Genomic DNA, 24297 nt, shown 5'->3' on the forward strand with positions numbered 1-24297 from the left:
GAAATGACAGAAATTCTGTGAGAAATTCAGTTTGAACTCTCACAATTTATTATTGCCAAAGTTACCTATGTGGGTCTTGTCAAATGTTTATCTTTCAAAAGAAAATGGTTTTTCTTTTAATTATTAGAGAAAACTATGAACAAAAACAAATATAAAATTTTACACATTTATAGAATTCATTCATAGGAAAAGTAGTTTTAAAGATTTATTTTATGCATTTGAAAGGCAAAGTTAGAGAGAAAAGAGAGGGAGAGAGAGAGATCTTTCATCTGTTGGTTCACTCCCCAAATGGCCACAAGAGCTGGGGCTGATCTAGGTCAAAGCCAGGAGCCAGGACCTCCATTTAGGTCTTCCATGTGGGTGCCCTTGGGCTACCCAAAGATTTGGGCCACCTTCTGCTGCTTTTCCAGGCCATAGCAGAGAGCTGGCCAGATCTCAAATCAACACCCATAAGGGATGCCAGCATTGCATGCAGTGGCTTAACCCATTATGCCACATTGCTGGACTCAGAAGTTTTAATAATAATAACAAAAATTATAATCAATAGCTTTAAAAATAAAATTCTGAAGAGGCATACACAAATTATCTAAAGAGGGAATAAATACAAAAGGTATCTAAAGAGTTCAGTTATTGAAATAAATGTATGAAAATTGGAATAGAGAGTATGATGATATATTAACAATAACAAGTTAGAATTTTTTAATGCAAAGGTAGTATGAAGTGATCCTTATGTTAAGTGTTAAATGACTGTAAAGTTATGTTTTAAGTTATATATTACCATAGTACAAAAAATGCTGAACAACGAACACAATTTCAGTTAATGCTTTATTTCTAATATATGAGCAAAAAATTACTCACATTTTCATCTTTTTCTGGCAGGATGGATGGTCACTCAACAAAAAAAGCAAGACTTAGCACTGGTAAAAATTATAAGAAATTTGTGAGAGAAGACAAGATTTTAAGAAAGCATATTTTTACAGAGAGCTTACTTGCTCTATGAAAACGCAAATCTCTTAGACTGGATTAAATGTAAACCTCTTATACTGTATTAAAGAATGCAGAGAAAGAAACTGAAGATTAAATCTCCAAATACCTGTCAGTTATGTTGCAAATATAAGGATGAGAAGGAGAAGGAAAAGGCAGAAAATGAAATGATACCATACCTTTCATAATGGATATAAGGAGCAATTTCATAAATTGTAGAATTTGATGCAAGTTAAGGTCAGGTACTAAAGCATTTGTCATTAAAATTGGATTTTTAAGCATTTGTACAATGACACTTCTTTTAAAAGTGTTTTATCATTATTAAAATAAAATAAATCTAATTGTATATTCTTTATAAGTGATCTACCCCAAATAATGCAACGCAAAGAAACTGGTAAAAGAGATAGTAAAATCGTATCATGGATAAACTAGTAAAAATAATTCATGTTGGTGTACCAATGTGGTCAATAATTAAAGTAGAATATGATGCAGAAAACATTCCATGGGGGAAAATGGTCTAAAAAGCCAAACACTAACATATCAGTTCTTAAATTTTCTTTTTTTAAAGATTTTTTATTTACTTGAAAGTCAGAGTTACACACAGAGAGAGGGAGAGGCAGAGAGAGAGAGGTTTTCCACCCACAGATTCAAACCCCAGATGGCCACAAAGGCCGGAGCTGTGCCAATCCCAAGCCAGGAGCCAAGAGCTTCTTCCAGGTATCCCACGCAGGTGCAGGGGCGCAAGGACTTGCGCCATCTTCTTTTTTTTTTTTTCCATTTTTTTTAATTTAATAAATGTGAATTTACAAAGTGCAACTTTTGCATTGTTGTGGCTCCCCCCCAACCTCCCTCCCTCCCGCAGCCCTGCCCTCTCCCACTCCTTCTCCCATCCCACCCTTCATCGAGTTTTATTTTCAATTATCTTTATATACAGAAAAGATTTCAACAGACTGCACTCACACAACTGCACAAGGTATAGGGTATTGTTCGACTAGTAGTGTTATCTTTAACTCTCATAGTAAAACACGTTAAGGACAGAGATCCTACATGGGGAGCATGTACCCAGTGACTCCTGTTGTTGATTTAACAATTGACACTCTTATTTATTATGTCAGTAATCACCTGAAGCTCTTGCCATGAGCTGTCGAGGCTATGGAAGCCTCTTGAGTTCACCAACTCTGAATTTGGTTATTTATTTATTTATTTATTTGACAGGCAGAGTGGACAGTGAGAGAGAGAGAAAGAGAGAAAGGTCTTCCTTTGCCGTTGGTTCACCCTCCAATGGCCGCCACAGCTGGCGCGCTGCAGCCAGCGCACCACGCTGATCCGATGGCAGGAGCCAGGTGCTTCTCCTGGTCTCCCATGGGGTGCAGGGCCCAAGCACTTGGGCCATCCTCTACTGCACTCCCGGGCCATAGCAGAGAGCTGGCCTGGAAGAGGGGCTCCCGGGATAGAATCCGGTGCCCCGACCGCGACTAGAACCCGGTGTGCCGGCGCGGCAAAGCGGAGGATTAGCCTATTGAATCACGACACCAGCCCAACTCTGAATTTGTTTAGTAAAGGCCATATCACAGTGGAGGTTCCTTCCTCCCTTCAGAGAAAGGTTCCTCCTTCTTTGATGGCCCATTCTTTCTTTGCTGGGGTCTTGTTCACCAAGATCTTTCATTCAGGTTGTATTTGCGACTGTGTCTTGGCTTTCCATGCCTGTGAGACTCTCATGGGCCTTTTAGCTGGATCCGAATGCCCCAAGGATTGATTCTGGGGCCAGAGTACTGTTTAGGGCGTTTGCCATTCTATGAGTCTACTGTGTGTCCTGCTTCCCCAACAGGATCATTCTCTCCCTTTTAATTCTATCCTTCATTATTTGCGGACACTTGTCTTATTTGTGAAATCTCTTTGACACTTACCCTATCTTTTTGATCGGTTATGTACTTATACTTATCACTTTACCAAGTGAGCTGGCATTGATACATGTCTCCTTGATAAGATTGAGTTGGGATCCCCTGGCACATTTCTAGCTCTACCATTGGAGGTAAGTCTGAGTGAGCATGTGCCAACCTGTATATCTCCTCCCTCTCTTATTCCCATTCTTATATTTAACAGAGATCACTTTTCTGTTCATTTTAGATACCTAAGAATAATTGTGTATTAATTACAGAGTTCAACCAGTGGTATTAAATAGAACAAACAGAACAACAACAACAAAAATACTAAAAGGAATAAAATAGTAAGTTGTTCCTCAACAGTCTAGACCAGGGCTGATCATGTCATTGTCTCTCATAGTGTCCATTTCACTTCAACGGGTTTCCTTTTAGATGCTTGTTTAGTTGTCATCGATCAGGAGGAACATATGATATTTGTCCCTTTTGGACTGGCATATTTCACTCAGCATGCTATTTTCCAGATTCCTCAATTTTTTTGTAAATGACCGGATTTCATTGTTTTTTACTGCTGTATTGTGTTCCATAGGGTACATATCTCATAATTTCTTTATCTAGTCATCTGTTGATGGGCATTTAGGTTGATTCCATGTCCTAGCTATTGTGAATTGAGCTGCAACAAACATTGAGGTGCAAATAGCTCTTTTTTTCCCCTTTAATTCCATTTGGGTAAATTCCAAGGAGTGGGATGGATGGGTCCTGTGGTAGGACTATATTCAGGTTTCTGAGGATTCTCCAAACAGTCTTCCATAGTGGCTTTACCAGTTTGCATTCCTACCAACAGTGGATTAGTGTCCCTTTTTCCCCCACATCCTCGCCAGCATCTGTTGTTAGTTGATTTCTGTATGTAAGCCATTCTAACTGGAGTGAGGTGAAACATCATTGTGGTTTTGATTTGCATTTCCCTGATGGCTAGGGATCCTAAGCATTTTTCATGTGTCTGTTGGCCATTTGGATTTCCTCTTTAGAAAAATGTCTGTTAAGGTCCTTGGCCCATCTTTTTATTGGGTTGCTTGTTTGTTTCTGTGGTGTTTCTCGATCATTTTATAGATTCTAGTTGTTAATCCTTTATCTGTTGTGTAGTTTGCAAATAACATCTCCCATTCTGTTGGTTGCCTCTTCACTTTCCTGACTATTTCTTTTGCTGTAAAGAAACTTTTCAATTTGAGGTAATCCTGTTTGTTTACTTTATCTATGATTATCCATGCCTCTGGTGTCTTCTCCAGGAATTCTTCACCTGTTCCAATGTCTTGAAGGGTTTCCCCTATGCTCTCATTTAGTTTCATGGTGTTGTGGTGTATCTCTAGTTCTTTGATCCATGTTGAGTGGATTTTTGTATAAGCTGTAGGTAGGGGTCTTGCTTCATACTTCAACATGTGGACATCCATTTTTCCCAGCACCATTTGTTGAAGAGGCTGTCCTTGTTCCAGGGGTTGGTTTTAAGTCCTTTGTTGAATATGAGTTGGTTATAGATGTTTGGATTGATCATGGTTTCTATTCTGTTCCATTGGTCTATTCATCTGTTTTTGTACCAGTACCAGCCTGTTTTGATTATAACTGCCCTGTAGTATGTCTTGAAGTCTGGAATTGTGATGCCTCTGGCTTTGTTTTTATTGTAAAGGATTGGTTTAGCTATTCGCAGTCTCCTGTTTCTCCATATGAATTTCAGCATCATTTTTTCTCGGTCTTTGAAGAATGACTTCGGTATTTTGATTGCATTGAACTTGTAAATTGCTTTTGGGAGAATGGACATTTTGATGATGTTGATTATTCCAATCCATGAGCATGGCAGTTTTTCCATTTTTTGTGTCTTCTTCTATTTCTTTCTTTAATGTTTTGTAATTTTCATCATAGAGGTCTTTGACATCTTTGGTTAAATTTATTCCAAGGTACTTGATTGTTTTTGTGGCTATTGTGAATGGGATTGATCTTAGAAGTTCTTCTCGGCCACAGCATTGTCTGTGTATCCAAAGACTATTGATTTCAGAGCGTTGACTTTGTATCCTCCTACTTTACCAAACTCTTCTATGAGTTCCAATAGTCTCTTATAGGAATTTATTGGATCCCCTATATACAGGATCATGTCATCTGCAAATAGGGATAGTTTAACTTCCTCCTTTCCCATTTATATCCCTTTAATTTCTTTTTATTTCCTGATGGCTCTGGTTAACACTTCTAGGACTATATTGAATAGCAATGGTGAGAGTGGGCATCCCTGTCTGGTGCCAGTTTTCAATGGAAATGCCTCCAACTTTCCCCATTCAATATGATGCTGTCCATTGGTTTATCATAAATTGTCTTAATTGTATTGAGGAATATTCCTCCTAACGCCAATTTGCTTAGAGTTCTCATCATGAAACAGTGTTGTATTTTGTCAAATGCTTTCTCTGCATCTATTGAGATAACATATGATTTTTGTTTCTCAATTTGTTAATGTGATGTATCACATTGACTTTCAAATATTGAACCATCCCTGCATACCAGGGATAAATCCCACTTGGTCCAGGTGAATGATCTTTCTGATGTGCAGCTGTATTCAGTTTGCCAGAATTTTGTTGAGTATTTTTGCATCTATGTTCATCAGGGAGATAGGTCTGTAGTTTTCTTTTGTTGCTGTGTCTTTTCCAGGCTTAGGAATTAAGATGATATTGGCCTCATAGAAAGAATTTGGGAGGATTCCCTCCCTTTCAATTGTTTTTGAATAATTTGAGAAGAACTGGGGTTAGTTGTTCTTTAAATGTCTGGTAGAATTCAGCGATAAGCCATCCGGTCCTGTGCTCTTCTTTTTCGGTAGTGCATTTATTACTGATTCAATTTCTTTCATGGTTATGGGTCTGTTTAGATTTTCTATATCTTCATGGCTCAGTTTAGGAAGGTTGTATGTGTCCCAGAATCTATCCATTTCTTCCAGATTCTTCAATTTGTTAGCATACATCTTTTTGTAGTGGTTTCTGATGATTTTTTTTTTATTTCTGTTTTGTCTGTTGTTACATTTCCATTACTATCTTTGATTTGACGGATTTGGGTCTTCTCTCTCCATTTAGTTGGGTCAATGGTGTGTCGATTTCTTTATTTTTTGAAAGAACCAGCTCTTGGTTTTGTTGATCTTTTGTATTTTTTTTTTTTTTGGTTTCAATTCTATTCATTTCTTCTCTAATCTTTAGTGTTTCTTTCCTTGGGCTTGATTTGCTGCTGTTTTTCTAAATCCTTGAGGTGCATGGAGAGTTCATTTGTTTGGTTCCTTTCCAGATTCTTGATATAGGCACCAATTACTATAAACTTTCCTCTTAGCACTCTTTTGCTGTGTCCCATAGGTTTCGATAGGTTGTGTTATCATTTTCATTTGTTTCTAGAAATCTTTTGATTTCTCTTTTGATTTCTTCGATGACTGTTCATTCAGAATCATGTTGTTCATTCTCCAAAAGTTTGCGTATGCTGTAGAGATTCTTCAGTTGTTGATTTCAAGTTTTTGTATTTCTGTGTGTAGTACGTCTTTGAGCCAGTGTTATAGGGTTGGATGCGAGGATACAAATTCTTTCAGTTTCTGTTTGTCATGGAAGATCTTTATTTCCCCTTCATTCATAAATGATAACTTTGCATGGTATAGTATTCTAGGTTGGCATTGTTTGTCTTTTAAAACTTGAAATATATCATGCCATTGTCTCCTTGCCTGTAGTGTTTGCGATGAGAAGTCCGTGGTGAGTCTGATTAATTTACCCTTGAATGTGATTTGTCGTTTCTCTCTGGCACATTTTAGGATTTGTTCTTTGTGTGTCACTGAGCTCAGTGTTGCCACAATGTGTCATGGTGAATTTCTCTTCTGGTCTAACCTGTTGGGGCTCCTGGCTATTAGTTGAATTTGCCTGTTATTACCCATTTGCCTCTGTTGGAAGTTTTCTGATATTATTTCCTTGAAAACACCTTCCAATCCATTCTCTCTTTCCACACCCTCAGGGACTCCTATCATCTGAACATTACACCACTTGATTGAATCTTGTAGGCCTCTGACCATATTTTTTAATTTTCTAATTTCTTCTTCCTGTGTTTGAACTGATTGTATTATTTCTGGAAGCTTGTCTTTGAATTCTGATATTCACTCTTCTATTTCATCTGTTATATTTCTGAGGCATTCCATGGTGTTTTTTATATAGTCAATTGAGTTTTTCATTTCCAATATTTCATTCTGGCTTCTCTTTAGTATCTCTAATCCTTGGGCTTGCTTTTCTTTCAGATCTTGAAACTGTTTCTCATTATTTCTAAGTAAACTGATTATTAATTTTCTGAATTCTTTTTCTGGCATGGTTTCAAATTCTTCTTCTTCAGCCTCTATTATGGTTGGTTTAGCCTAATCCATTGGCAAGTTTATAGGTTCTTCTATATTCTGATTCTGGATTTTTTCCTTTGGTTTTTGGCATTTCCGTTTGGCTTGATTTTCAGGTTGATTTCCCTCTGCTATGGGCTGCTGTGGGTCTGTAGCAATATCCAGTGTAAGCAGGCTGCTCTACTTTCTAGAGTTTGTTTATTTATTTATTTGCTTTTTATTTATTTATTTGATAATTTGAGTGGACTGGTGTCAGGGCTTTGAGGTGCCAATCTCCGCTCCTTGGGGCAGGTTTCCCTGTTCCTTTGTTCACCCTAACGTGTCTGTGCCTGGGGTTCGTTGGTCAGCCACTCTCCCTCACTGCACCCCCTGTGCTAGGAGTGCTGAGTAGCTCCAGACCACTTTTGGTCTTTGCCCCTGAAGTTTCCTCCTTGGGGTTGCGGCAGCAGAGGCCATTCACCTTTATGCCCGAATGTAAACAAATAAGATGGCTGCTCTCTGCCCATTGCAGCTCTGATTGGGGGGAGGGCAGAGACACCAAAGTATCCTGGCATTTTTAATCCCTCAGTTCATCCCCCTGGATCGTGCCCTCTTCCCACAGGCACTATTCAATTTTTTTTCTGGTAACTTGAGTAGGCTGGTGTCGGGGCTTTGAGGTGCCAAGCTCCACCCCTGGGGGCCAGTTTCCCTGTTCCTTTGTTCGCCCTGAATCGTTGGTCAGCCACCCTCCCTCACTGAGCCCCCTGTGCAAGGGGTGACAAGTAGCTCCACTCCACCTTTGGACTCTGCCCCTGAAGTTTCCTCCTTCTTCAGAGTGCAGAAGCAGAGGCAGTTCTCCTTTATGCCTGAATGTAAACAAACAAGATGGCTGCTCTCTGCCTGTTGCAGCTCTGATTGGGGGGAGGGCAGAGACACCAAAGGATCCTGGCGTGTTCAGTCCCTCAGTTCATCCCCGTGGATCGTGCACTCTTCCCGCAGGCGCTATTCACTTTATTTTGTTTTCGATTTCCTCCCCCACTCACTCGTGCTTGTCTCACCTGTCCATCCCAGGGTGGGTTGGGGGGGCAGCAGCAGCTGCTGCAGTGGTGTCGGGTGCCCTGTCTCATCTCAGCTTCCAGCACTGGTGTGTAGACTCGTCGGCTGGTGTCCTGTGCTGTGGGCATCCGCACCCTCCTTGCAGGTCTACCTTGTCTCACTAGTTCCAGAAGAGTTTCCTCTGCAGTATTTTTTTTTTTCTAGTTTTTTCTCTAGTTTTTCCCTGAAACTACAGAATCTCAACTTTTATTGAACTATCTTTTCCCGGACTATCAGTGTGCTCCCTCCCTATTCCACCATCTTGCCCCACCCGGGCCATCTCCTTCTGCATTCCCAGGCCATAGCAGAGAGTTGGATCAGAAGAGGAGCAGCCGGGATTCAAACCGGCTCCCATATGGGATGCTGGCACTGCAGGCGGCAGCTTTACCCGCTACACCACAGCACCAGGTCCGTTCTTAAATTTTCATTCTGTGTTTCTGTATTGTTGCATTGTGACACTAAACATTTATTCATATTTAAATAAAAAACTAAAAAATTATTTTATGCTGATCATAAAGATACAATGATTAATTTTTATGATAATGGCACTAGAAAAAAGCAAGCAAATATTTACATGATTGAAAATAATTAAGTATGCTATTTTACCATACTACACAACTGTAATTTGAAATCTTTAGAGATACTGTGGTTTTTCAAAAAACAGTGTTAGAATCATATATTTTGAAAAAGAAGTTTTTGGATACTTCTAAAGTACCACACAACATCCAATTCTAAATTTATAAAGGCATTAGTGCAAAATGAATAAATAATATTAAATGCAAAAATAAAATTGATGTAAATGCAATGGTTTCATTAGATATAATTTATACAAAACTATACATATTTATCTAGTGTATACAAATTATGAGTTAGAGCATATGCATATTCCTGCTAATCCATCACTTCAAAAGTAATAGATACTTGACATCCATAAATGTTTTTTTGTGAGACTCCACTTTTCGAGGTAAGAATTCTGTGAATCTGATCTACTCTTTAAAATTTTTAAGTCCACAATACAGTATTGTTTGTTAACTGGGTTATGTAATTTTGTTTTTCTGTGTCAGGTTAATTCCACTTTGCTAAATTTCCTATGATCCACCCATGTGGTTACAAATGATAGAATTTTCTTCTTTTTAAATAGCCCAATAATAATCCATTGTATGTTTATTCATGTTTTCTTTGTCTGTTGCACTGTCAATGGACATTTGGGTTGTTTCAATATACCATTTATCAAGAAGAGTGCTACAAGGAACATGAGCATACAGATATTACAATGTTTTCCCGATTTCCATTCTTTTAGGTATTTGGCCAGAAGTGAAATTGTTGAATCCTATGGTAGCTCCATTTTTTTTTTTTCATTTTCTGAGGAAACTCCATAGTGTTTTCTGTTGCAATTATACAATTTTGCATACCTAATGACAGTGAATAAATTCCCACTTTCTCCACATCCTTGCTAACACTTGTGTGGTTTTTGTTTTTTGATAGTCATACTGATAGATACAAAACAATATCATATTGTGGTTTTGATTGTCATTTCACTAATGAACAATGATATTGAATACCTTTTCATCTATTTATTGGCCAAACACATGCATTTTCTGAAGAAATTATTATGCAACTGTTGGTCAGTTTTAACCATGTGATTTGTTGTTTTGCCTTTGAGTTGAAATGCTTCAAATGTTTTTGATAGTTTTCTCTTTTTGGATATGTTTGACACATTCTTCCTTTCAGTCCATAGGTTACCCTTTCATTGTCTTGATCATTTCCTTTGCTGTGCAGTTTTTAGTTTGATGTGGTCCTACTTCTTCAATTTTGTTACTTGAGTTTTTGGTGTCATATCGAAGAAATCACATTCAAGCCCAGTGACAAGATATGTTTCCCCTGTGGTTTCTTCTAAGAGTTTTACAATTTGATACATCACATTAATAAAAATGAAGGATAAGGCTCAAACAATCATCTCAAGAGAGTCAGAAAAAGCATTTCACTAAAATCTTGATAAACATTCTCATCAAAATAGGTACAGAAGGAACTTTTCTCAAAACAATAAACCTTGTAAATTAAAGCTCATAGTTAATATACTACTCAACTATGAAAAAACTAAAAGATTTTTCTCTAAGATCAAAGAAAAAGGCAAAGATATTCATTCTCACCTTTCATTCAGAATAGTACAAATCAGAGCCAAGAAAAATAAATAATAAATAAAAATAAAATAAATAAGATAATTAAATAAATAAATAAAAATAAATAAATAAAATAATAAAATAAATAAAAATAAAAAATAAATAATAAATAAAAGTAATTCAAATTGGAAAGGAAGAAGAAAAATCATTACTGTTTCCATATAAAATGGTATCACATGTAGACAACCAAAAATATATCAGTAAAATTGCTAGAACTGACTGGTGTGTTCAGTAAATTTTCATCATTTTAAAGAAAGATTTATTTATTTAAAAAGCTAGAGTTATGGAGTAAGAGACGCTGAGAGAGAGAGAGAGAGAGAGAGATCTTCCATTTGCTGGTTCACTCTCCAACTGGCCGCTACAGTCAGGGTTGAGTTAGGCCAAAGCCAGGATCCAGGAGTTTCATCTAGATCTATCATGTGGGTGCAGGGTCCCAAGGATTTGGGTCATCTTCCTCTGCATTCCCAGGTGCATCAGCAGAAGTGGAGGAAGTGGAACAGCTGAGCCCCAAACTGGCACCCAGAAGGGATGCTGCCACTGCAGGTGGAGGCTTTACCTGCTACACTGCAGCACTGGCCCCAGATTTTCATTTTATATATCCAACATAGAAAATCACACATTCATAATGAACTATATGAAAAGTAAAATGAAAAAAAATTCCATTTATAACAATGTCAAAAAGAGAAGAATAGTTAGAAATTTCAAGGAGGTAAAAAATTTATACTCTGTAAACAAGTAAAATCATAAATGAAAGAACTTAAGACTCTAAGAGAAAAGACACTCAAGTTCATGTATAGGAAGATATAGCAGTGTTAAAATGTCTGTAAGTATCCACAGAGATCTACAGGTCCAATGCAATGTCTGTCAAAAATCACAATGACTTTTTTTTTTTTAGTAAAATTCACGTTAATCATCAAATACATCATACAACCTAGGTTATTTTGAGAAAGAACAAAGCTGAGGACATTATATTTCCAGACTTTAAAATATATTACAAAGTGATAGTAATTAAATGAGTGATATATTGATATAAAGACAGATACAGACTGATGGAACAGAATTGACAGTCTACATGCAGAGTAGATGTGACAAATAGTCTACTCATTTTGATAAGGGTGCTAAGAATACACAATGGGGAAAGGATAGTCTCTGCAACAAATAGATACTGGGAAAAGTGGATTTCAATGGGCTGAAGGATGAAATTAGATCCTTATCTGGCATCACACACAAAAATCAGCTTGAGATGGATTAAAGAATTAAACATATGCTGTGTGAATATTTGCACAAAATTGAACTGGGAATGCTTTGCTAAAATAACAGCAAAGGTAAAACAGCACTTTTAACTATGGAAATGTATTCAGTAAATATTTACTATGGGCCTGAGGTGTTTCATGAAATACTTGGTAGTGAGACAAACAGACAGGGAGACTTACAGATCTTCCCTAAGCTTACTCAGCTGCCTCCCATGATTTATGCTAGAAAAAAAAATAGAATGGAGAGCATCTCCAGGAACCTTGATTTGGGAAATCATATAATATCTATGCCAAACACTCTCCCTAAAATAGTAGGTTTTCACCCAAGTTTTTCACTTTATATTATTGATATGATTATTTGATTTTCTTAACTCTTTTTTTTTTTTTTTTTTGACAGGCAGAGTGGACAGTGAGAGAGAGAGACAGAGAGAAAGGTTCACCCTCCAATGGCCGCCGTGGCCGGCGCGCTGCGGCCGGCGCACCGCGCTGATCCGATGGCAGGAGCCAGGAGCCAGGTGCTTTTCCTGGTCTCCCATGGGGTGCAGGGCCCAAGCACCTGGGCCATCCTCCACTGCACTCCCTGGCCACAGCAGAGGGCTGGCCTGGAAGAGGGGCAACCGGGACAGAATCCGGCGCCCCGACCGGGACTAGAACCCAGTGTGCCGGCGCCGCTAGGCGGAGGATTAGCCTAGTGAGCCGCGGCGCCGGCCCAATTTTAACACTTAGGGTAAGCAATGTATAATAATTTATGTAAGTAATTTTTAAATTAAAATATTATAAACTTTAAAATTAAAGACAGCAGTATTCTGTCTGAGAGGCATCCAAGGAAAGCATGTAGTTCGATATTTCACCTAGCTCCTAAGATGTAACTGGGATAATTTTTTATTTACACTTTTTTTTTTTTTGACAGGCAGAGTTAGTGAGAAAGAGACAGAGAAAGGTCTTCCTTCCGCTGATTCACCCCCCGCCAAATGGCCACTATGGCGGGCACGATTTGCCGATCCGAAGCCAGGAGCCAGGTGCTTCCTCCTGGTCTCCCATGCAGGTGCAGGGCCCAAGCACTTGGTCCATCCTCCACAGCCCTCCTGGGCCACAGCAGAGAGCTGAACTGGAAGAGCAGCAACCAGGACAGAATCCGTTGCCCCAACCTGGACTAAAACCCCAGGTGCTAGTGCTGCAGGCAGAGGATTAGCCAAGTTAGCTGTGGCGCTGGAATATTTACACTTTTTTTTCCACATATGGTTTTTTTTTCCTGATCATACCAGAGAACTCAACACTCATTCTAGAGAGAGATAATTTGCATTTTAAGGGAACCACCATTCTCTTGGCCCCAGGGCAATCCTTATAGCTTTCCCTAATTGAGACAGATACTAATCCAGGGGTCTGGGCAACCCAGGGAAACACTGGCCCAGGAATAACTGCCTAACCAATATGAACTCATCTTAATGATCCCTCCTCTCTGCCCCATTAAAAACAATAGCCCTCAAAGCCAGAGACCTGACAAAGGTTAAAAGGCATAACAGACAACTTAAAGTCACAGGCAGTTTTAAAACAATGCAATAGTTCCTTTAATTCCAATCCTTGGAGTCACAGGATTCTATCAGTCCCGGACCTTTAGGCATGGGGAAATCGTCTGCCTTTGCACTTACTGATAAAAGATAACCAAACTTTAGGGACCCCTATTTTCACAGGGGCCCAGGGGCCCAACAGGCCTCTATTCAGCTTAAGTGGGCCTTAAGTGGGCGTTTTTCAAGGCCCCAGATTTAAGCTTCCCATTGAGCAAAGTCTTCAATCTATGTAACAGAGAGAAAAGGAACAGTTTTATGGTTGTTGACTCAGATTCAGGGACCAGCTCTGCAGCCAACAGGGTATCTTAGCAAAGAACTTTACATGGTGGCTAAAGCATGGTCAGCCTGCCTCTCAGTGGTACCAGCTTTCACTCCCCATAATCCCTGGAGGTTACACACTCACCCTAGGACAAGATCTAACAGAATACAACCCCCTATGTGACCGGGTTGCTAACCTCTAATGAAACCTTTAGTTAGTATACAATTGCATTTTAATATACCAAACATTACTGCTAGGAGTCCCTGTGATCCAGCTCAAGACTTGATTTTGTCTTAATACCACTACCTTTCTCCCAGAGAAGATGGAAAACATAAATTTGAACAGGTAGTTCTACAGGCCTCTACAGTTTTTGAAAGATACCTGCATTTAGTACAGCAGAAAAGTGATTGGTAGAGATAACTCCATCTGAGGGAATAATGAAATCTAGTCCTGTGCTCTACTCCATATAGCTCAGTATGAAGACAGTCAATTCATAAAGGTTGCATGTAATGAGTATATGTAGCGCTAAGGTTATTGACTTCAAAAATCATTTATAGGGGCCAACATTGTGGTATAATAGGTAAAGGTTGCCCACCTGCAATGCTGGCGTCCCATATGGGTGCCAGTTCATGTCCCAGCTGCTCCACTTCTGAACCAGTTCCCTACTCATGGTCTGTAAAAAGCAGTAGCAGAAGCCCGAAGTGTTTGGACCACTGCCACCCACATGAGAGACCTTGTTGAAGCTTTTGGCTTTGGGCTTCGATCTAGCCCAGTCCTTGTTGTTGTGACCATTTGGGAAATGAATCAGTGGTTGGAAGATCTTTCTTTGTCTCTCCTTTCTCTCTGTAATTCTGGCTTTCAAAATAAGTAAGTTTTAAAAAAACATTTATAAATATACACTAATATGCAAATATATGAGAACAGTGAGACAAGAATAACTGATCTATTGATAATTGTAGAAAAATGAAATTATGATAATAAAAGAATTTGAATTATGCAAGGGAAACAGATGGCTGAAATAAAATAAGAGGATCAATAACAGAATCACAAAAACTACCAACTTTAAACAAAAGAAATCAATGTACTGAAGAAAATGGGTAATATTGTGATTCTCAACATGGAGAGAGGGAAGCTTGGTGTTTTGAAGGAAAAAGAAGGAAGAGAGACAGAAAACAAAGACAAAGAGAAAGTTCCTATATGCTGGTTCATGTCACAAGCACCTGTGTCTAGAGTGGCTGAAGCTGAGAGCTGGAACTCAATTCAATTTTCTCACATGGGTGGCAGAAACCTAATTATCTGGATCATCACCACTGCCGTCCAGGGTCTGCACCTGCAGGAGGCTGGAGTTAGGAGTGAGAGTTTGGCATGCAATCCAGACATTTCATGCAAACCAGTATTGGATGCAGGTATCTTAAATGCTAGACCAAACACTTTCATAGAGATATTTTATATAGAGAAATAAGGGACAGGTATTTGGCAAAGCAATGAAGATATCAATTGGGACATCTGCATCACTTATTTGAGAGCCTGTGTTTGAGAACAGCTCTGGGTCTTATTCTAGTTTTATAATAAGGCAAACCCTGGGAAGCAGTAGGGGATGGCTGGAGTACTCAGATTCTTGCCACCCAAGTATGAGACCCTGTTTGAGTTCTCTTCCTAGTTTTGGTCTAACCCAACCAAAACTGTTACTGGCATATGAGGAATGAACCATGAACCAACAGGTGTTAAGCTCTCTGCCTGTGTTTTCAAATAAAAATAAAATTAAATATTGTTAAAGAAAGTTAAATAATGGGGCCTGTGCTGTTATGTAACAGGTGAAGCCGCCTCCTGCATGCCAGTATCCCATGTGGGCGCTGGATTGAGTCCTGGCTGCTCCTGCTCTGATCCAGCTCTATCCCATGGCCTGGGAAAGCAGTGGAAGATGGACCAGGTCCTTGGGCCCCTGCACCCACATGGGAGACCCGGTAGAAGCTCCTGGCTCCTGGCTTCAGATCGGCACAACTCTGGCTGTTGCAGCCAACTGGGGAGTGAACCAGCAGATGGAAGACCTCTCTCTCTCTGCCTCTCCTCTCTCTCTCTCTCTCTCTCTCTCTCACTCTCTCTCTCTGCCTCTCCTTCTCTCTCTGTGTAACTCTTTCATATAAATAAATAAATCTAAAAAAAATAAGGGTAAATAAAAGGGACTTTGCTTTGATAATTAAAAGGCAATGTTTATTTTTAATGAGAGCAATATTCTGATCACCAACAATATTTATACCACGTATGATTATTTCTTTATGTACTGTTATACCACCCTTAAGAGGCTCTTCTTGTTGGAAAGTCGATCTACAAACAGAAATGACATTTGTGATACATAAATTTAACAAAACAGATGAGGCATTATGAAACTATGAACACAGAACACCAGGTACATTTTTTTCTCACTATTTAAAAACAAATTGTAAGCACATTTGACTTTTTTCCTATTATGCCCTTAATTCATAATGATCATCTTTTACATCCATTTTGGTTGCCTAAACTATTTATCATTTGTTTCCTTCTTTCAACCCTCAGCTTGTATCATCACTTCTGACTTGGCAATTACCATGTTTTTCAGACTGGTATTCCTGCAAGGTGTCCAGCACATAACAAATCTTCCCAGGCAGATGAATCAATTAAAAAACAAGATTTTATTGGGATTCCGCTCTTGGGCGAGGTTCACCCATCCCAACAGAGCAGGGGCTGGGGAAGTCGCGCATCAGAGGTTGGGAGGGCTCCTTTTATAGATACAGGGCATGGGGGTTAAAGGTTGAGGCAGGTCTGATCCTCATTGGTTGACCTTTAGGCACCCCTGGGGACCTTGACAAGGACTTTTCTTCCCCGGAAGTGTGGGTAGGGACTCTCCATTCCTGGAAATGTAGGCCTTCTCTCCTTGCAGATCCCAGAGCTACCAATTCCTACCAATTCAAATTTGTCTCTACAGAATCAGACCTCTTGAGATATGCCAAAGTGTTCTTTCTAAAATAAATATGAATATGGAACATATTTAATTAAAATCCTTCAGTCATTTATGATAGGCTTCAGAGTAAGTAAATTAACACACAGCCTTTTATTACCCTGTCTTGCTTCATGAAATCATGGGAATATGGGTAGCTCTCTGTTATAGTACTTGTTGCCCCTTCTTTTGATTTCTGTACAGTTTTGCCTTTTCTAGCTTATTTAGTTAGCTTCCTTTAGTTCTGATTTCTCATAGCTTAAAACAATGCCTAGCAGGGCACGATGTTGATGGATTGAATACAGGAGTATAGGAGACTCTCTAGGAATATTTGCTTCTCTTATGTATGGAAAAATAAGAAAAACTAGTGATTTACTTAACATTATTTTCATGAAATGACAAAATGAATGAAGGCTGAAAAAGTCAAATACTGCATAAGGTCACCATAGCATATAACTTTTCACAGCCTATAATCCTCCATACAACTTTGAATTACAAAGGTATGCCTTAATTATTCCTCATCTTATCTTTACATCAGGGAATAAAACAAGGATAAAGCATCTTTTTGAAACCATATTACTCCTGAGACATGAGCACTGCAGACACACATTCTTATACAGATTCTAGTCAGTGGATTAATTTAGCTCCAGGCTCCCAAAGGAATTTCTCTCTCTCTGGAGAGAAATTGGGAAGTGCAACAGAAACTGCAAATAAAGGAAAGGCACTTCATAAGAACTTCCCACAGTATTACAACCTACAGATAATGGAATAATAGAGAATAGAGTAACTCTCTACTCTGTGGCCCAGAATGTAAGCAGCAATGCTATCTTTTCTTCCTCTCAAGGTCTTTACATTTCCTGAAAAGATATTTGAAAGGTGAAAGGTCAAGCTCAATCCCATATGCCCCTCCCACATCCATAACATAAAAAAGAAATTTTTTTTGCTTTGTTACATTTGTAGTTATTTAGTCCAACATAAATGAATTTAAGAAATCAAAGGTGTTAATTTCCAAAGGTTATATCAGAAATCACAAATGTTAGATAAGCAATTTTATTAGTTTTCATAAATTTCTTTTGCCACAAACAAAAATTAAAAATATATGTAATATATGTGTGAATGTATATGACATACAAAATAATCCACAAATTATAAAATATAAGCATCAAATGGAACTTCAGTTATTGTTTAATCCAACATTTGTCTTTCTCACACATGACAAAATGAACATAGAAGAGGTTAAGGAAATTATATGCTTTGCAGAAAAGTATATAGTTATTTAGTGATAAATTAGGACCAAAATGAGAATTTCAATTTGTGGGAAACTCTATACCTCATTAATATGACATTTCCCATTTTTTTAGTATTTTTAAAATTATTTAAACCAAGCAACCAAAATATATCTTTTTATTTTAAATAGTTTTGTTCTGTAATAGTAATTAAAATATATTTTATTTAATTTTTGTTTTTATGTAAAATAAAAGCATACTCAGTTTTCTATACTTTCAGAGCATATGAAAAACAGTTAGTTTGCTGTAGTGATATTTTAGAAGAACTCATTGCTTCTTTGGACATGCTTGTTCTAAGTTAATTAATTCTATTCTGTTGGCATAATTCTTAAGAATGTGAACTTCGGCCGGCGCCGCGGCTCACTAGGCTAATCCTCCGCCTAGCGGCGCCGGCACACCGGGTTCTAGTCCCGGTTGGGGTGCCGGATTCTGTCCCGGTTGCCCCTCTTCCAGGCCAGCTCTCTGCTGTGGCCAGGGAGTGCAGTGGAGGATGGCCCAAGTGCTTGGGCCCTGCACCCCATGGGAGACCAGGAAAAGCACCTGGCTCCTGGCTCCTGCCATCGGATCAGCGTGGTGCGCCGGCCGCAGCGCGCTGGCCGCAGCGGCCATTGGAGTGTGAACCAATGGCAAAGGAAGACCTTTCTCTCTGTCTCTCTCACTGTCCACTCTGCCTGTCAAAAAAAAAAAAAAAAAAAGAATGTGAACTTCATCATTTCAGATGTTTACCCACTGAAGCTCATTTCCCAGACTTCTCCCTAACTGAAGCAGAGATAATTCAACACCAACAATTTTAAATGTGAATTATATGGAAAAGAAAAGGGGAATGTCCATCCCTTACAAAAGAAGGTACCACAATCAATTACAAAAAGTGAGAATTTTGAGTCCTAGAAGACCTATGTTGGGTTTGGGTGTGCAACAGGTGATACTGTCAACAATATCAGGTTGTTGACTCAGGCTAACCAGGATATTAAATAGAATTTTGTAATATATTTCTAACATATATATATATATGTAAATATAATTTCAGGATTATATACAATTATCATCTGCATTATGTAATCTACTTTTTGAATTACTTAATTAATGTCTTTTCTACTAAATTAGCACATCAAATCATAAACCAGAGGCATTGTGGACCTCAAGAATTAGCAAATGTGTTAAATGAAAAAGCTACTTGGCATCAACATCCCATATCAGAAATAGCAGTTGGAGTTTCACTTGTTCTGCTTTCAATCCAGCATTCTGTTAATGTGTTGGTTTGCTTGGCCCAGACCTGGCTGCTGGAGAGTGAACCAGAGAATGAAGTTATCTCTCTCTCTATCTTTCTCAAACTCACCCATCCCTCCCTCCCCTACTACCTCTCTCCTTCCTTTTCTCTCCCCTGCCCCTTACACTTTGCCTTTCAAATAAATAAGTTAAAAAATAAAAATATTAATTAGAATGTGAACAATAATGCTGCTATTTCTTGCCTTAAATTTTGAAGCCACTTTAAAACACATTTCAATGGGACATTATGTATATACTATTAAAGGATTTTCTTTCAATGGAAATTTTCTCTTTCCCTTTCTTTCTTTCCTTTCATTCCTTCCTTCCATCCTTCTACTTTTCTTTTCTCTTCTTTTCTCGTTAATAAAATAAAAAATGGCAGTGTAAAACATGAAGCTAGTAGAAGATGTTTTTGTTCTTGAGAAACTTGTACATATCCCAAGAGATCTCTGCAGCTGTATTAAGGCTGAATTCAGGTATAACCAGAAAAGTTGCATTTTGGTTACTCCAAAGAATACCAAGGATGTAAGGACATTCATTAGCATTAAACATGGTCTTTAGCAAATTAGTACTTATTGAAGGCAGCATGACTTTATTAGGAAACAACTGAATTTTACTTTTACAATAGAACATAGTAAAATATTTACCTGGAATTGTAGGTTGGCTGTACCTCTTAATAAATAACTTGATGAACATTATAATAAAACTGGGACAACTCACTAAAGTTATAATTTTTGATAGATCTAGGAAGAAACTATAAAAGATGGGTAGTACAGAATCCATGTTGGAAAAAAAAGTTCTACAGTAGAAACATGAATCAAAAAGGAGCACAAAATAATAAATTAATATAACTTTAATGAATGCTTCCAAATTATTTGATCACCTATTAAAAATATACAAAAATTTTATCTCAGAATCTCTCTGTGTTGACTGCTTTGTTCCACAGAGAACTGCTACTCCCTATATTTGTCCTCTAAAGCTCACTTCTCAAGTTTTGCAAATATGAGATTTTATGGCTCTCCACCTCTATCACCAGTACCTTTCATAGGAATGTTTTAAGTGTTTATCTTTCCTTAGAAATAAGTCTCCCACCATGGAGTTTGGTAGAACATTGGTTCTGCATAGTTGCAAGTGCATGCTTTTCTTGCTCTTCTCAACTAAATTCCTGGCCCCAATCTCTGACCTGGCTTACGTTATTGGTAGGAAAAATGTATTTTCACAATATAATAATCTGTGTAGATTTTTGATGCTGCCCTCAAAAGTGACAACTTATTACAGCATAAAACATATTAATTAAGAAATAAAACTGCACAGATCTAAGTTCTCATATTTGGGTTATATTCCAGGTTGAGGACCTGAGTAGTGAATACCTCCCTTATAATTACAAAACTAAAATTCTTCATGGATATAATGACATAATCTCTCTTGAAAGGAATAATTTATTACTCTTTAAATTTGTTATTTATTTAAGAGAGAGAGACAGAGTGAGGGAGGAGGGAGAGTGAAAGAGTAAAAGAGAGAGAACTCTCATATGCTGATTCACTTCCCAAATGATTGCAACGTGTGGTACTGAGCCAGCCTGAAATCTGAAGGTTGAGAATTCAATCCAGGTCTTCTAAGTGGGTGACACGGACCAAATTATTTAAGACATCACTTGTTGCCCACCATTCTCACTACTATGAAACTGGTTTGGAAGCCAGAACAAGGCATTAAACTCAAGTATTCTCATATGGAATGCAGGAATTAAAACTAGTGTCTTAACTACCAGACCAAACATTGGCCTGGCCAGAACTAATTTAAGTTTCTACTATAGAAAATACAAATCATAAATACATACAAACACAACTTTCCATAGACCTAGTTACATAACTATATCGTCAATGCTCCTGATAAGTAGGGTAAATGTGTTAGAGAACATTCGAAAGAAATGTGCCTGCTGAGAAAAGAAGGAAGAAAATGAAGAAGAGGAAGAATAAGAGAAAGAAGGAGAGAAAAGGCAATAAACAAAATTTTAAGATGGGAATAGGTTGAAAGGAACATAAAGGTTATAATTATTCATAAAACATATTCTATAAATAAATGGGTTCTCAATGACTCAGTTACATTGTATTGCGTATGATTGAAAGTGATAGAACTAATAAAAAAATAAAAGATAGACAAAATGACTGGAATTAGGAAACACTATCTGCATTCAAGATTTCTGTGTCCAGTTAAAATAGCCAAGAATGAGATTAACAATATTTTTCTCAACTTCATATGAAGTGACTTACTTTTCTCTTTATTTCAAACATTTTGACAAAAATTTTTCAAATGAAAGAGGGAGACTTAATCTCTGGTATGGGGCTCCTCCCACTTATGGCTCTGAATTTAGTCATTCTTGTAAGAAGTTGGTTCTTAGTCTTTTTTAAAGAAGTCTAGATTATACCAACAGCTTTTAGTCCTGAGATCAAGGACAGAGGGACACATAGGCAGTAGTAGGTAGACTATGGACTTGGACTGTGCCTGTAGATATGCCAACAGTTTCACTGTTTGGTTTCATTGGCATTTTTTTTAACTTTTATTTAATAAATATAAATTTCCAAAGTACAATGTTTGGATTATAGCCGCTTTTCCCCCTATAACCACCCTCCCACCAGCAACCATCCCATCTCCCACTCCCTCTCCCATCCCATTCTTCATCAAGATTCACTTTCAATTATCATTATATACAGAAGATAAATTTAGTATATACTAAGTAAAGATTTCAACAGTTTGCACCCACACCAAAACACAAAGTGTAAAATACTGTTTGAGTACTAGTTATACCGTTAATTCACATAGTACAACACATTAAGGACAGAGAGCCTATATGGGGAGTAAGTGCACAGTGACTCCTGTTGTTGATTTAACAATTGACACTCTTATTTATGGTGTCAGTAATCACCCAAGGCTCTTGTAATCAGCTGCCAAGGCCATAGAAGCCTCTTGAGTTCCCCAACTCCAATCTTATTTAGACAAGGCCATAGTCAAAATGGAAGTTCTCTCCTCCCTTCAGAAGAAGGTACCTCCTTCTTTGATGGCCCATTCTTTCTGCTGGGATCTCACTCACAGAGATCTTTCATTTAGGTCATTTTATTTATTATTATTATTTTTTTTTTTTTGCCAGAGTGTCTTGGCTTCACACGCCTGAAATACTCTAATGGGCTTTTTAGCCAGATCCAAATATCATTGGCATTTTTCACTGTAATCTTTTGAATTGTGCTATATTCATCTTTTTCACTGCCTAACCTTGTCCCATTTAATTCTTCATTTTTTGTCTTCACATCATACTAGATAAGGCCATCTGTTATGAGCTTTCAAATCATAAAATTTATAGCATACATGAATTGCTGGAATAATAGGTGACTCCAATTAAAATGTAAACTCTTTGAAAGCAGTTACTGTCATTGCTTTGTTCTCAACTGTATCCTTCCCAAGGTACATATAGAGGTTCTCTAGTTTATAAAACACTTAGTCGATATTTGTTGAATTCTAGTTATTGAGGCATTTAAAGTGAAATCATGAAAATAAGATTTAAAAGGTAGTTGGAGAAATCCAGGAAGGAAAAAAAAAATCATTATATCTTTACATTAAGAGTTCACATCAATAGCAGGAAAATGATAGAATAATTCAGTGTAAATAAATGCTTTATAAGACAAAAAGTGATCAAAAAGGCATTTGAAAAACAGTTATAAAATTTAAGACTTAGGGAACCCAGAGGGAATTAAATAATCCATTCTGGAAATGGTTCCTCCTGATGAATCATAGTTCTGTTTAAATTTTAGGAAGGAAATTAGATATTGATACACAGTTGTGATTCCTTAAATAAAACTAATTAAAATACATTAAAAAATAAATGTATTAAATTCTAACAAGTTTAAATACTGTGGTAGCATTTTGATAGGTAACTGATGTCCCCCCATTCTTCAGATGATAACAATTTTTACATATATTTTCATTTCTAATAAAACTCTTTGACTCAGAGTAAAATGAGGTGAATATAAAAGCTAAGGAATAAAAGGGCCATCTAAATCTCCAGGCTTGAATCTAACCTAACTGAAAATAATTTATCAGTCAAGAAAATTAAGAAAGAAAATGACTATAAGGAAAGCATGAGTATTGTTGAGAGGGATACAAAGCAAAAAAAGAATCCTACTAATTATTGTAGAGATATTCCAGTTGTAGTCTCACTAACCTATAAAATTATATTTCTTAAGGTTAATATTTATAAAACCAAATATTGTTACAAATACCTAATCCTAATTCCATAACTTGATCAATCTTTTGAGACAAAAGTTTGGAAATGATTTTATAAAAATGAGGATAAAATCTATTTTTAAAGCTCTGTACATGGTTTTACAAATAAACACATGAGAGAAGCACCCCATCAGACCATATAGTCTTATACTCTCCTTCTTCATCACCCTCTACACACAGGAATGTTTTTTACAGGGCAGTGACTCAGGTCAACTACTCTCACAGAATGTTTCACAAAAGGGTGTTCACTTGGTATAGATTTTCTCATTCCTTCAGCCAAGCATTGATAGTGCATACCATGGACCAGACACTGAGAATGCAGAGACAGAACAGAAAGACCTAAAGATCTGTGAGCATTACAATGATCCGAGGATGATTTGAATTACAGAACAATGGCTATAAACTATGAGCTGTATGGTTGTTATGGAGCCCGATTTATCTTCCCTTGAAAAAGGATTTGTTTCAGATATAAAACATTTCTTTTAAAGTATCCTTTTAAATTAGTGTACTTAAAAACAAAAGACAACAGGGTCCATAGACTTTCAGTTCACAGCATGGGGGGGTGGGTGATGCTGAACATCATCAAGCTTGGCATGTTGATCTGCTCGTGAAATGCGGGCATAGCACGTTGACATGGTGCTGGTCGAGTCCACTCTGCTCTGTTTCCCAAGCAGCTTCCTGTTCATACAACTGTGAGAGCAGCAGAGGATAGGCTGAGTACTTGGGCCTCTCTCTGTCTCCTCCCTTTCCTTTGTGACTCTGCCTTTCAAATGAATAAATATTTTTTAAAAAAGGTCAGAATCAGTACAAACATGTTAGGAGAGCTGTAAAACTATGCTGAGACAGCTGCTGTCTTCTTGACAGCAGTATATAGGTTATACCTGAATTCTTAGCAGTCTGTCACGTGTGTGTGTGTG

The sequence above is a fragment of the Oryctolagus cuniculus genome, chromosome 3 (assembly GCF_051225735.1).
Source record: "Oryctolagus cuniculus isolate XC-2025 breed Fujian yellow rabbit chromosome 3, ASM5122573v1, whole genome shotgun sequence".
In the NCBI taxonomy this organism is placed as follows: Eukaryota; Metazoa; Chordata; class Mammalia; order Lagomorpha; family Leporidae; genus Oryctolagus; species Oryctolagus cuniculus.